The following is a 12,539-nucleotide window of genomic DNA, read 5'->3' on the forward strand; positions in this document are numbered from 1 at the left end:
CTGGAGAGAGATGACGGACCTACTATCGGAGGTGGTTAATATGCCTGTCCCGTTAGATCCCGCCATTTGCCTATTTGGGCTCCTAGATGAGGAGACCTGGCCTCACCATACTCGCATATGTCTAAGGGAATCGCTATTTCTAGCACGTAAGAGTATCGCCCTGAGATGGATAGACAAGCGACCTCCTAAAGTTAGAATGTGGATATCATTAGTTAATAAAATAGTGGAATATGAGAGAGTGGTGTTTACTCATAGGAAATGCCCTAAGAAACATGATACGGTATGGGGTTTGTGGAGTGCCTCTCCGCTCACTATGACTCCTGACCATGAAGTGAGGACTTAATTGACTGTTTATTTTTGTTTTTCTCTGTGCCTGGGTACTGGTCCCTGTTGGACCGTTATGTTGGACATTATTATCCTACCGATGTATATAACATGATACCACACTGTTATCTCTCATTGTGTTCATGCTTTCAAGATTACACTTGTGATTTTGTGGAACTCATTCTAATAAACTGAGTTTAAAAAAAAAAAAATTATATTTTCCATTTTTTTCCGGCCTAATTGTGAATACTTTTCTCCAGCCCCTGTAGGGTTAAAATGCTCATTATACCCCTAGATTAATTCATTAAGGTGTCTAGTTTCCAAAATGGGGTCACCTATGGGGGTTTCCAGTATACAAGCCTCGTAAATCAACTTAAAAAAAGAACTGGTCCCGAAAAAAAATCAGTTTTGGAAATTTCATGAAAATTTCATAATTTGCTGATACATTTCTAAGCCCCGTAACACCCTAAAAAAGTGAAATATGTTTACGAAATGAAGCCAGAATAAAGAGGACATATTGATAATGTGACTTACGAACTAATTTTTGTCTTTTTTTAGAAGCAAAGAATTTCAAAGTTCATAAAGTGCAAATTTTTCAAAGTTTTCATGATATTTTGATGTTTTTCACACAAAAACACACGAGACAGTGACCAAATTTTGCCCCTAACATAAAGTACGAAAAATATGTTACGAAAAAACTATCTCGGAATCGCTAGCATACGTTAAAGCATCATTGAGCTATAAGCGCATAAAGTGAGACAGGTTAGATTTTGAAAAATGAGCCTGGTCATTAAGGTCCAAATAGGCTTGGTCCCTAAGGTGTTAAGGTCCAAGGTAGTAGTATGGACGGTAAAAAGATGGTAAAAAATGTGTCTGATCAACTAAAATCAATTTCCGTTGTTTGCAATATAATGTCTGCGAATAATTGTTATGAACATTAATTTAATGTTCGAGCAAACAATGTCTGTTATTCAATACACTATGGCCTAGATTTATCAAAGGCTATGTTCACACAACATTTTTTCCTCTCCATTTAAAATAACATCTGCCATTTTAATGTCCATCATTTTGCTCTCTGGTCGCCCATCAGTGCAATGGCTGTTGGTACATTATTCTTTAGGTGGAATGATTGGCCTTTGGGTGTGTCTTTAATTGAAAAGCCATTGAATTTAATATTCAAAATCGTGAAAGGACGGTGAAAAAAGAAAAACTGTATGTGAACAACTAAAAAGTAAAGACCATTGTTTGCAATAGACGTCCGAAAATAATTGACATGGTCATTATTTTGACATCTGCGCAGGCAACATCTGTCATTTTATACACTGTGTACATTGGGCGTTCGTCATTCCCTTGACTTCAATGCATTGCACTGAAGTAAATTACATTGCGGCAATATCAGACATCTTTTTAAATAGAAAAGGTCTTTTCTCTCTTTTTGACGTGTAAACATAGCCAAAGAGTGTCAAATACAGACTGGTAAAAACTGCCCATATCAACCAATCACATCTCTTCTTTCATTTTACCAGAGCTGAAAGCTGAGTTGTGATTGGATATTGTTGACAGTTTACACCAGTGTATGTGTTACACCCTTTGATAAATCTCCCTATATGTGTATTAGGCGGCCATCATCCCATTGACGTCAATTATAATTCGGTAATAGGGGACGTTTTTTTTTTTTTAAGTATTTTTTTTTTACTTAATTCTATACACACTGCATATGTAAACAGTATGTGAATACCATTCTTGACAATTTGTGTTGCAAACGTTTTTCCAGTTAAATGTTAAAATCTAAAAATAATGGAATTCACACAAAATTCAGTGTTCTATTATTTGCTACCTATGAAGCAATGCATTTTCAGCACAGCTTGTGTCATTAGAGAATATCATGTGCACTATGCTTCGGGCAGCAATTTATTTCTAATTGGAGGGCTTCCAGTTATTTCCAGTAGGCTGACATAAGTTTATTTTTCTTTTCCTAGTTTCCCTGCACTGTGCCCTGTGCCTTGCTGTCTCTGTTGCCTGTGAGTTTTAATCGAGGAGATATGCCCTAGAGCAAGAAGACTCTACTGTTCTGAGCATTTCTGCACTGTAAAAATAATACCGATGTAGATGCTCTAAAGCAAGGCTACAAAACCAGTTTGATAATAGTCCTATAAGCTAATGTCATGTTCTCCTTATTTTGTTTAGGGAAGAATGTTTGTAAACACGCAAATCAAAATGTTCTACACATGGCTTCTACCATAAAGTATTACAAGAAAATTATAAGTGAAGGTATTGGTCATTGCATTTTTCTTTTTTTTTTTTTTTTTTTAGAAAAACTCAATTTCTTGTATTTGAGAAACTGTGCTTGCTCCCCTGATGAATACATACTGTACCGTGAGTGATATTTGTTTTGTGTCATACAGCCCCTGTATGGTTCTAAATGTCCAGACACTTTTTAGTTTGCACATATGGTGGTTTAAAGGGGCTGTCCAGAACATTTTTATAAACTTCCATGGCATTGACTTTTTGTGGGTATTGTATGCTCTTTTTTTAAATTGTAGTTTTTATAAATTTTTGACAGAAATAAACATACAGACTTCATAGATCACAATTGGTCTCAGCAGGACATTGTAGTAAATAAATAAACAAAAGGCACATATAATAATCCAACTAGTATCCTGGAACCAAGAAAAGAAGGACATATATCATTGTAAGAGGGTATAAGGGCCCAGTGTCCAGTCAGGGCTTGTGACAACAACGTCTGCCTAAGAAATTCCTAACAACATGTAACAATCTGGCTACATTAAAGACACAAGACAAGACAAATACTTGGGGGGAGACAGCAGACAAGAAAGATATGAGAAAAAAGGGAAGTCTAGAATATACCGCTGGTAGATGCGGTGGAAGGGTAACACGAGTCCCATGGAGCCCAGATCAAGTCAAAAGCATCCAGTTTATTACTTAAGGATGCCGTGAGGTGCTTCAGGGATGGTAGCTCACTGACTCTAGTTTGGAAATGTTGAATAGAAGGGGGGGAAGTTTGCTTCTAACATTTCGCGATCAGGGACTTTGCGGCCGTCAGAAAGACTAACAACAATTTAGCTTGCTTTTTCCGAAGGGTCTTGGGAAATAGGTTAAGCAGACAAAGGCTAGGGTCCCTAGAAATGCTCACTCCAAGGACTGCCGATGAAACAGCACAAACCATCAACCAGAAGAACCTCACAAGTTCACACTCCCCAAAAATATGAAATTGGGAGCCCAATTTGTCAAAAGGAAGGAGTGTACGGGTCAGGGGGTCGATCACATCAGCGAATTGGAAGAGTTTCTTTCATCCCCAAAGCCTTACTGTTTGTGATTGAAGACCAGGTTGAAAGTCTGGGAAGAGAAGAAAGGAATTTAGGGGAGAGGCAGAAGAGGTCAATCCAAACCTGGCAGAGCACGAGGACCAAATATGTAGGGTGAAAGGAATAGGGCCCAATAATGAGAGATGTGAGAAACTAGGCGGAGCTGAATGCCAGAGAAAGGAGTTGGGGTGGAAGGGGGCTAGCCATATCTTTTCTATTTCAGTCCACTTTTTATAAGCTAAATATTTGGACCATGCTGTAATTTGGCATAGATGGGTCGCCCAGTAATAATGGAGAAGGTTAGGGACCGCCAGTCCCCCTTGAGATTTGCTACTCATCATTACTGAGTTAGGCATACAGTGTCTCTTAGAGGCCCAAATAAATTTAATAATGGCCCTCTGGATATTTCTAAGTTCAGAGAGGGGTATACGGACTGGTAGGGTTTCAAAATGATACAGAAGTTTGGGTAAAATGGTCATCTTTACAGCGGCTACCCTTCCAAACAGAGAAATATAGTGAGAGGCCCATTTGGACATAAGGGTCTGCAAGTCACGAAAGAGTGAAGGGTAGTTAGCTAAATAAAGTGATGAGTAGGAGGGGGTAAGGCGGACACCTAGGTACTTTATAGAAGCCGAGGTCCACTTGAATTTAAAGTTAGCATTAAGCTGCGCAGTTAAAGGCCCGGGTAAATTTAACCCCTTAAGGACAGAGCCTGAAATGGCCTTAAGGACAGAGACAAATTTTATGAATATGACCTGTGTCACTTTAGTCATTAATAACTTCGGGATGCTTTTACTTATCTGGCTGATTCTGAGATTGTTTTCTCGTGACATATTGTACTTCACATTTCTGGTAAAATGGAGTCAATACTCATAACGAATCTTTATGAAAAACACCAAAATAACGTGAAAAATTGTGAAAAAATGCATTTTTCCAACTTTGAAACCTTCCTGCTTATACAGAAAATGGTTATGCCACATAAATTATATATTAAATAGCATTAGCAACATGTCTACTTTATGCTGGCAGCATTTATTAAACTATATTTAATTTTTTTTAGACAATAGAAAGCTTAAAACATTAGCAGCAATTTTCCAAATTTTCTGTAAAATTTCAAAATCAGATATTTTCAGGGACCTGTTCAGGTTTAAAGTGTATTTGAGGGGACTGTATGTTAGAAAGCCCCACAAAGCACCCTATTTCAGAAACTGCACCCCCCAAACTCTGCAAAAGCACATCCAGAAAGTTTTTTAACCCTTTAGGGGAGTCACAGAAATAAAAGCTAAGTGTGTAAAAAATTAGAAAATTTTTATTTTCTGTGCAGAGATTTTATTGTAATCCAATATCTTTCATAATGATAAACCTATTAGCAGAGAAATGCACCCCAATATCGATTGCCCCGTTTCTGCAGTTTATAGAAATACCCCATATGTGGCCCTATTGCGCTATTTGACGCAACCATAAGCCTCAGATATAAAGGAGGGCCTAGTGAATTTCAACGCCTCCGTTATATTTGGTTATTTTTGACCGTACCACTTCAGGTTGGCAGAGGCTCTGGGGTGCCAAAACATTAAAAACACCCCTAAAGGGACACCATTTAGAAAACTACACCCCTCAAGGAATGTAACAAGGGGTGCGGTGAGCATTTGGACCCCACAGGTGCTTCACAGATTTTCAGAACAATGTGGTGTAAAAAAGGAAAAATTCTATTTTTTACACTAAAATGTTGTTCTAGCCTTCATTTTTCATTTTTACAAGGGGATAAAAGAAAAAAAAAACACCAAAAGTGTAGCACAGTTTCTCCCGAGTACAGAAATACCCCACATGTGGACATAAAGTGCCAAGCAGGCGCAGGACGAGTCTCCAAAGGGAAGGACCTTTGCAAGCTGGATTTTACTGGAATGGATTTCAAGGGTCATGTCGCATTTACAGACCCCTCGTGCTGCCAAGACACTGGAAACCCTCCACAAGTGACCCCATTTTGGAAACTACACTCCTCAAGGAATCGAACAAGGGGTGCAGTGAGCATATGGACCCCACTGGTGACGGGCACAAATGTGGAACAATGTGACGTGAAAGGGAAAATTTTCATTTTTTCACTTTCTCGGCACAAATGTGGCCGTCATCAAGGGGTCCATATCCTCACTGCACCCCTTGATAGATTCCTTGAGGGGTTTAGTTTCCAGAATGGGGTCACTTGTGGGGGGTTTCCAGTGTTTTGGCAGCACGAGGGCTCTGTAAATGCGACATGGCGTTCATCATCCATTCTGGCCAAATCCAGCCTCCAAAATCCAAATGGCGCTCCTTCCCTTCGGAGGCTTGCCCTGCACCCATATGGCGCTTTATGTCCACATGTGGGGTATTTACGGACTCAGGGGGAATTGCTCTACACATTTTGTGTGTTTTTTTCTCTTTTAACCCCTTGTGAAAATGAAAAATTTAAGGCTAAACCAACATTATAGTGTAAAAAATGTAATATTTCATTTTCACGCCATATTGCTCCACATTTGTGCCCGTCACCAGTGGGGTCCATATGCTCACTACACCCCTTGTTACATTCCCTGAGGGGTGTAGTTTCCATAATGGGGTCACTTGTGGGGGGTTCAACTGTCTTGGCAACACAGGGGCCTTTTAAATGCAACAAGGCCCTCGGAATCCATTCCAGCCAAATCCAGCCTCCAAAAACCAAATGGCGCTCCTTCCCTTTGGAGGCTTACCCTGCACCCACATGGCGATTTATGTCCACATGTGGGGTATTTCCGTACTCAGGGGAAATTGTTCTACACATTTAGTGTTTTTTTTTATCTTTTAACCCCTTGTGAAAATGAAAAAATCAAGACAAGATCAATGATTTAGTGTAAAAATTAAACATTTTTTACACTAAATGTTGGTCTAGCCTTGATTTTTTCACAAGGGGTTAAAAAAGAAAGTGAACACAAAACATGTAGGGTAGTTTCCCCTGAGTACGAAAATACCCCACATGTGGACATAATGTGCCATATTGGCACAGGGCAAGCCACAAAAGGGACAGAGCGCCATTTAGAGGCTGGAATGGGGGATGGAGGCCATGTCGCATTTACAAAGCTCCTGTGCTGCCAGGACAGTAGAAACCCCACACAAGTGACCCCTTTATGGAAACTACACCCCATAAGGAATCCAACAAGGGGTGCAGTGAGGATATGGACCCCACTGTTGATGGGCACATATGTGGAACATGTGCCGTGAAAATAAAAAAAAAATATTTTTTTTTTCACGCCACAAATGTGCCCGTCACCAGGGGGCCATATCCCCGCTGCCCCCCTTGTTAGATTCCTTATGGGGTGTAGTTTCCAGAATGGGGTAACTTGTGGGGGCTTTCTTCTGTCCCGGCAGCACAGAGGCTCTGTAATTGCATCATGGCATCCTCGAATGGGAATGGCGGCCATACCTACTTAGCTGGGGAAAAGGGACAATTCTAATTTATTTGAGGGTATTAGGCCAATTATTAGTTTATAAGGTTGGAAATGACAGGTGTCCATCAAATTCAACCTGTGTTGATCCAGAGGAAGGCAAAAAACCTTCGTGAGGCACACGACAGTAGCCTCATCACAGGGGAAAAATTCCTTCCCGACTCCATAATGGCGATCAGAATAATCCCTGGATCAACGTGACCCCTGAAATAGGAATAAGGGACAGAATTTAGATAATGTGGAACTCCAATGACGTGTGGTGCGCCTTGGAGCGATCCAGTATGCAGAGGCCGGGGGGATCAGGACAGGTGTCACACTGGAAAATGGTGTCATTCCTGATCCCCCTGTTACGCCACACTCTGCACTTCTTCTGGGGTCTTCTGTTTTCCAGTGTGGGGGACGTCACCTGGAAAATGTTGCCCTGGTGCGATACGGGGTCCCTCATATCCAGAAGAGCTGGTTCCGCTCCATGGCTGCTAAATATTAGGGCTTTATTACTGCTTCTGATATTTTCGGATTGTGCCGCAAGCTACAGTAGCTCGGGCAGCGAGAGACCAGAGGAGGGGGGTGCTGGTATGAAAGTTATCCCCGTACAGGTGGTAACCTTTATCCAGCAGTGGGAAGATCAGTTCCCGGACGATCTCCCCACTAACTCCGAGGATGGGGGGGGGGGCATCTGGGGGCTGGATTCGGGTGTCCCTTCCTTCATACACTGTAATGGTACATGTACACTGCGGAATGGCGAAGGATAACCCTTTGTGCATTCCGCAGCTGGCACCCGCCGGCGGACTGATGCAGGCATGCGTCTCCGCTCGTGTCACACTCCATTCTATGCACGGGCGGATTCCGCCCTCTGTCCAAAGAATGAACGTGTTCATTCTTTGGACGGACAACGGAATCCGCCGGTGCATAGGATGAAGTCTATGACACGGGTGGAGACACTCTCCTGCATCAGTCCGCCGGCGGGTGCCAGCTGCGGAATGCACAAAGGGTTATCCTTCGCCATTCCGCAATATGCACCTACCCTAAATCTGTAAGTGTACCCTGAGGTACTGTCACAGAGCTTGTAGAATTTCACGCCATACCGTGATCTCTTATTGGGACGGTACTGGCGGAAAAGACGTGTCTGGGGGGCAGCGTACGCTACGCTACCCCCAGACACGTCACTGGATGATGATGATGATGATGATGATGATGATGATGATGAGGATGAATGGAGGAAAGAAGGATCCCCCCATTCATTTTCACTGGCTGTTTCGGTGTTGGAGGCAATAATAGCATATGCGTCCGACGCCGAAAACACCCTGGGGGCCATCTTTATACGGTGACTAGTATATGGGGTATGTAAATGTTTATTGTAAAACTTTATTTCATGTAGTGTAGTGTAATGTAGTGTTGTTAGGATCCAGTCCTGGTTTTATGTTTTGCTGTGATTTTGGGCATGTCTGCCTCTTTGCAAGATGGCCACCGCAGTTTCAGTGGCCATCTTACCTGCTCTCTGAGGCTATAATAATGTGTGCACCTGTGCCCCTCCCTGCCTGAGTATCAGTTAGAACTTAGCTTCTGTCTGCCTCTAGCTTACAGACTCTCCTGTTTGTATATTGCTGCGGTCCTCTTATTCCAGAGTCCTGCTACTAGACCTCCTGATTATTACTACTGCTGCACATGGGATCACTCTGCTGTTTAAACTCCTCAGCAAGGTTTACCTAGTGCTACACATCCTGCCTGCTGTCTGTCAGCGGCGCTGCCGCTCACCTACCCAGGACCCGCTCCTGCTGTGTGCTATCTTCCTACAGATCTGTTAGTGGAACAGCCGCTTACCAACTCCAGCTCTGCTGAACCACACTCTGCTCACCTGCCGGACATCATCCAGCGCTGCTGCAACAAAACGTGAGTCTGCATATACTTACTGTGACTGTTGTCTGCTGTGTACACCCCTACCAGCCATAGGCTTCCACAAAGTATCCACACAAAGTGTAACAGGATACTCAGGCCCACAAGATGGAGGCCGCTGGGTCTGGGGATTTGGAAGCCCGTATTAAGAGACTTCATCAAATCACATCTTCTATACATACTGAAGTGCAGTCGCTAAAGACTAAAATAATTGCTTTTGACACACAAGGCGCTAGCATGGGCGAATCCGCTAATTGAGACCGGTGATCCCTGTTTGAACAGTCTGACTCAGTTCCTTGCTGGCATGAGACTAATGTTTGATGATCCAAATCGTCGCATCACCGCAGAGACCAACTTATTGGCACTCCGACAGGGCCGACGTTCCGTCACGGAATACGCCATGGAATTTAAGAGATGGGCCATTGATACAGCTTGGAATTCTGAGGCACAACTCCCTCTGTTTAGAAAGGGATTATCTAGCGCCATCAAGGATGAGCTGGCCCGCAGTGAGGCTCCCTCAGAATTTGGAGATTTTGTGCATCATTGCATTCGGATAGATATCCGCTTATCTGAACGGAGACAAGAGAAGTGGGCAGCACTGAATCGAAGGGACAGTCCATCAGCTTCCCCATCTGCATATCCCAGGGAACCTTCCAATAGATCCCCACAGGAGATCGAGCCGATGCAATTAGATGCAGTACAGAGATCAGAGAGTAATGCTCGCAGAGAGCGCAGGCTGCGGGAAGGTTTATGTCTTTATTGTGGAGAGTCTGGCCACTTTCTTATAAATTGCCCTAATCGGCCTCGCAGAACAGCTGCAGCCGTGGCCGAAGGTGACCTGTCTGACTCTGAATCAGAGCTCTCAGAAGCATCACAGCAGTTGAATGCAGTAATTCAGACCCTGTCTTCTGTGGCCCCACACCTTGAAAAGAAGAAGAAAGAGACCCACTGCTTCCTGCCTATTCAGATTTGGACCAGCACTTGCTGGGTCCCCACCTCAGCTATGGTGGATTCCGGAGCCAGTGGCAACTTCATGGATCTTGCCTTTGCTAAAGAACATGGTATCGCTACACAACTAAAAGCTTCACCTGTGCTTATGGAGACCGTGGATGGTTCCCCCCTGACCTCGGGGCCGATAGATCGGGAAACTAAACCCGTGAGGGTCTCCATGCCACCCGACCATCAAGAGACACTCTCTTTCATGCTCATCTCCTCTCCTCATTTTCCAATCATCTTAGGCCTCCCATGGTTGAGGAAGCAGAACCCAGTTATCAATTGGGAAACTAGGGAGATACGCTTCCCAGCAAGTAAAACCTCAGCCATTTGCCTAGCCAAATCCGGTCCTGAAAGTATCTCTAACAATTTTCCATCAGTCTATCATGACTTCTTGGATGTATGCGACAAGAAAAATGCGGATAAGCTTCCTCCACACCGGCCATATGACTGTCCGATTGAGCTTTTGCCCGGTGCAGCGATACCCTTTGGTCACATCTATCCCCTAGCCGGACCAGAGTTAAAGGCCCTCAAGGAGTACATTGAGGAGAACCTGGCGAAGGGATTTATCCGTCCTTCTTCATCCCCTGCGGGAGCTCCGATTTTCTTTGTAAAAAAGAAAGATGGGTCTCTTAGACCCTGCATTGATTATCGGGAGCTGAATAAAGTTACAGTCCGAAATCGCTATCCGCTTCCTCTGATTCCTGAACTTCTGGAAAGAGTTCGCCATGCCAAAATTTTCTCCAAATTAGATCTCCGTGGAGCTTACAATTTGGTGCGGATTAGACCTGGAGACGAGTGGAAGACTGCCTTTCGGTGTCGCTATGGACATTTTGAGTACCTCGTGATGCCATTTGGGCTTTGCAATGCCCCAGCTACTTTCCAGCACCTGGCTAATGACATCTTCCGGGATCTCTTGGATCAGTTCATGGTGGTCTACCTAGATGATATACTTATCTTCTCCAATTCCCTGCAAGAGCATCAGGAACATGTGAGAACTGTTCTGGACCGTCTTCGAGTAAACCATCTTTACATCAAACTCGAAAAATGTGAGTTCCACCAGACTGAGATCCAGTTTCTGGGCTATGTCATCTCGCCACAAGGGTTGCATATGGATAGAAGCAAGATCCAAGCAATTATTGATTGGCCAGTCCCAAAAAACATCCGGGAGGTACAACGTTTTATAGGCTTTGCCAACTTTTACCGGCGCTTCATCAAGCACTTTTCAGAGATCGTCAGTCCTATCACCCAACTTACCAAGAAGGGGACAGTATTTCATTGGACACCTCAGGCCCAGGAGGCTTTCACCCGTCTTAAATCAAAATTCACAACTGCCCCAGTATTAATACATCCTGATCCAGAGTTGGCATTCATAATTGAGGTGGACGCCTCAGATTGTGCCGTGGGGGCTGTCTTATCCCAGAGAACAGGAGAAAAAGGTCTGTTGCACCCCTGCGCATTCTTCTCTCGAAAGTTATCATCTGCTGAGAGGAACTATGATGTTGGAAACAAGGAACTATTGGCGATCATCTCTGCGTTCAAGGAATGGAGGCATCACTTGCAGGGAGCTTCTCAGCAAATTGTTGTACTCACTGATCACCGTAATTTAGAATTTGTTCGATCGGCAAGATGTCTTTCTCCCCGACAAGTTCGCTGGAGCCTATTCCTAAACCAATTCAATTTCATCATCTCCTACCGACCAGGTTCGCGTAACAGCAAAGCTGATGCTCTTTCCCGGATGTTCTCTACTGAATTAGATTCTACACCATCATCTAAGACCATAATACCAGATGCTAATGTGGTAGGAGTGATACAGAATCAAGACCTAATCAATATCTTTAAGGAAGCCTATGCCAATGACCCTCTTTTGTCACGGCCAGCTGATGACGTGCACTTAACTTTCAAAAATGGAGTGTGGTTCCATGGCCAATGCCTTTACGTGCCTAAGACTGCTAGATTAAGAGTGCTGAAACTGATGCATGACTCAAAGGTGGCAGGTCATAAAGGGGTACAGAAGACTCAGGAGTTTGTTTCGCGATTCTTCTGGTGGCCTGGCTATCAGGGGGATGTTAAGAGTTATGTCCGCTCCTGTGATGTCTGTGCCAGGTGTAAGACACCCAGGTCTGCTCCGACTGGACTACTACAACCATTGCCGGTGCCTTCTCGTCCGTGGGGCTCCATCTCTATGGACTTCATTGTCGAATTGCCCACCTCTAAAGGAATGAACACCATTCTAGTAGTGGTTGACCGATTAACCAAGGCTGCTCATTTCATACCCTGTTCTGGACTACCATCTGCGAAGGACACCGTGGAGTTAATTATTCAAAATGTCTTTCGGCTACACGGGGTCCCCGATGAGGTCATTTCAGACCGAGGAGCCCAATTTATGGCAAGATTCTGGCAAGGATTTTGCTCGGCATTGGACATCAAGGTCTGCTTGTCATCTGCTTATCATCCACAGTCAAATGGCCAGACTGAACGGACTAATCAGACCTTAGAACAGTACCTGCGTTGTTTCATCAGTCATTTGCAGGATGATTGGCTGGATCTTCTC

Source organism: Dendropsophus ebraccatus, chromosome 1 (assembly GCF_027789765.1).
Source record: "Dendropsophus ebraccatus isolate aDenEbr1 chromosome 1, aDenEbr1.pat, whole genome shotgun sequence".
NCBI lineage: Eukaryota > Metazoa > Chordata > Amphibia > Anura > Hylidae > Dendropsophus > Dendropsophus ebraccatus.